A 3,161-nucleotide genomic window follows, 5' to 3' on the forward strand; every position below is an offset into this window, starting at 1 on the left:
GGGGTGTATCTGCAAACAGTCCTGCTCCAATTTCTTAAGACAATGGCAGGGGGGTCAGTGCCACCGATCATTGCCAGAATCACAGACTCACAGAGGACACAGGTTCATTATCACCGTTCTCTAGGAGATTAATGGCTTGCTCGAAGTCCCCCAGCTGGATTAGGACTGGACTCAGTACTTTTGATGCTTTTCCACTTCACCAGGATGACATCAAACCAGGATAACCACAAGTTTTTCCAGTAGCATCTGGGTTGGGAAGCTCTCCATGTATCTACTAGCTGAGTCCCCCAGGCCGCCACATGTGGGTGCTCTGGCTCCCAACCCACTGGAGCCCAGTGTCCACGTGGCCGGGCACCAATCCACATCTCCTCAACCATCCGCTCCAGCCCTTGTTAGTTCTACGTCCTGATGCCTACTCCCCGCGGCCAAGATGCAGCGCCACATCCCTGTGTTTAAGTGAAGGTGATGAAAACCTATTTGAGATCGCCAAAATCCCACTGGCACAGGAAGATGTCTTGAGGTGCTGAGGCATGCACACACCATAGAGCCGGGTCTTGTCTCCTCCACCTGCTGTAATTCTCAGACAATTCAGTCTAGCGCTGTCCACACAAGGAGGACTCTCTACTGCTAGGAGCAAAAAGACCTTCTTACCTTCTACATCTCTCTCACCATTAGCACTTCCCATTGATCACCCCTCACTCAGTCATCCAACAAATACTCACTGAGCACCTTCTAGGTACCAGGTGCTGCTCTAGGCCCTCGGGACACGGTAGGGAACAGAATGACCCAGCCACCACCCTCACGGAGCCTGTGTTCTGGTTGAGGGTTGGGGGTTAGGAAAAGAAAGAGTTAATAAATACAACAGGACAAATGCTAAGACGTCCATGCAAGGTCAGGAGAAAGGCCACGGCAGGGGCGTGAGTGCTCTGATGAGTTTGTGGGAGCCCAGGCTGACCAAGGAAAAGCCCATGGACCTGGAGAAAGCAGCTTTGTCCAGCAAGCTGTCGACTGTGCTGGCTGCATTGCCCTCTGCCCGCCACCCGCCACCAGGAAGGGGTCTTCACCAGCAGGAGGTCTTCCAGAGGTGGGTGGCATGGAGAGCCACAAGGGTGGGGGGAGAAGGGAGGGGTTTATCCAGGTCTTCTGCAAGGTGAGGTGGGCATTCTCAGGACAAGAAGGACAGTAGCACTTTGCAACTGCAGGTTTTCATCTCCGATCAGCAGATGGGCGGTTTCATGGTGGGTGATTAGACTCTCAGTAGCTGAAACTCTGCTTCTTGGGGTTCCTTTTGAATTAATCGTATGTGCCCACATTTGTGTACAGTGAACCCTCGTTTATCGTGGTTAATCGGTTCTAGACCCTACCGTGATAAATGAAATTCCGCGAAGTAGGATTCCTTATATCCAAAAGTTTTACCTTTTCCTGGATGGTGAGCATCTTCCTCTGGCGCTTATTTTTATTGTCAGAAGGCTTAGAAGAAGCAGCTCGTTTAGGAGCCATCAAAGGGCTTAGATAAAATTTCTTTAAAATCGCAAACAATTACAGTACACTGTACAAAAGCAAAAATGCATCTGATACGTAGCTCCAATATGTAGCGATGCAGACAGAAGCGTGTACAGTATGAGCCAATCAGTGGCAGTAATGACAGAGCATGCGCTGTTACGCAAAAACCGCGATAGAGTGAAGCCGCGGAAGTCGAAGCACGAAGTGGCGAGGGTTCACTGTATGGCAAATAGGCCTTGGCTGGCTCCGAAGAGGAAACCAACCTGGGGCCAGTACCCGGGGGTCACCCTTGGCTCCTTTGTGGCGTCAGTCGCTGTCGAGTTGATTCTGGCTCGCAGTGGTACAGACGGGAGCTGCTCCTGAGGATCTTCTAAGGTGTGATCTTCGTGGAAGCCTGGCCGCTGGCTGCCAGGCCTTCCTTCCGTGGTACCACTGGACACATCCTCACGGCCAAGTTTTCTATTAGTATCCGAGTGCAAACTGATTACAGACCACCCTTGGCTCCTTTGTATAACGGTGTGTTAAAGACAGACTCTCCGAGGAGATGAGCGCGGCATGCGCACTTGCGGGCGGAGCACAGCTGAAGGCCTGGGGCCGGCACCGTGTTCGTAAGGTGTTCGGTGAGCTCCAGGTGCGAACCATTGCGGTGACCTAGCACGGCTCGCCAGCAGGAGCGGGCCCGAGAAGACTGCGGAGAAGTCCCGGCGTGTGGGGCCGCGGTGACCTTGTCGCCCAGGAGAAGTGCCTGCACCGCCAGTTAATGCTGACCTCAAGGTTGGGTATTGGAGCTCACCCCAGGCACCTCGGACGAAAGGTCTGGCGATCTACCCCCGAAAATCCAGCCCCTGGGAACCCTCTGGAGCCCAAATGCACCAGGCGGTCCCCGCGTCAGAGCGCACTCACTTTGACTTTGTTTGGACTCCGAATTGTATGCGAAGTGGGATGAGGAGGACTTTTAAGAGCTCCTCCTGCCCGCCGAGTGGGCGCAGGGAGACAGGCAGGGGCCGCTGCCATCACCCAGAGAGACCGAGCTCGGGGCAGCGAGAAAGTGAGTTGGATTCAGGATCTATTTAGAAAATCGAGACCAAAGGCTACGCTGACTCGACAGATGGCCAGCGGCGTGGGAAAGACAGGAGTCGGCCGACATCGTTGTCAATAACCTCTGACGGCATCCCCGCTCTGCAACCACACCTCATCCCCCTCATCCCGGGCGCCCCCGGCGCTCAGTGCTTCCCACCCAGACCCCCCCACGCCCCCCCCCCAAGACGCCCCTGCCTCCAGCCCTTCCTGGCAGGGCCTTCTTCCCCAAACAGAACCCCGATCCTGCCCGCCCACTGACTTCACGGTTTCAGGGGCTCCCCAGAGTTCAACGTGCAAGCACTTTGCATCATCTCCCCTGCAGCCTCGTCTCCCCCACCTCCATCCTCTGTGTTGGCTGTACCCACTGACACGAGAAGACATATTTTCAAAAGACGACTGTGACAGCTGTCTTAAGATCAGACGAGGAGGAGGCCGGGAAGACTGCAGTTATGTGCGCGGGAAGCTGTGGTGGCGGGGAACAAGGCAGGAGCCCCTGTGGTGGCGGGGAACAAGGCAGGAGCCCCGTAGGTAGGGAGCAGTGCTTGGAACCCGGAAACATTTTTGAAGGTGTGACAAGA

The 3,161-nt window shown here is 55.0% G+C and overlaps 1 protein-coding gene across 1 annotated transcript in view; it reads left to right on the plus strand.

The window, feature by feature from the left end:
• LOC101648541 (sodium/potassium-transporting ATPase subunit alpha-4) overlaps positions 1-3,161 on the plus strand; it is a 50,864-nt gene that overhangs the window by 39,589 nt on the left and 8,114 nt on the right. The gene's annotated exons all lie outside the window — the stretch shown is intronic.

Source organism: Echinops telfairi, unplaced genomic scaffold, assembly GCF_000313985.2.
Source record: "Echinops telfairi isolate 266 unplaced genomic scaffold, ASM31398v2 ScPeMD7_7425;HRSCAF=8463, whole genome shotgun sequence".
Lineage (NCBI taxonomy): Eukaryota > Metazoa > Chordata > Mammalia > Afrosoricida > Tenrecidae > Echinops > Echinops telfairi.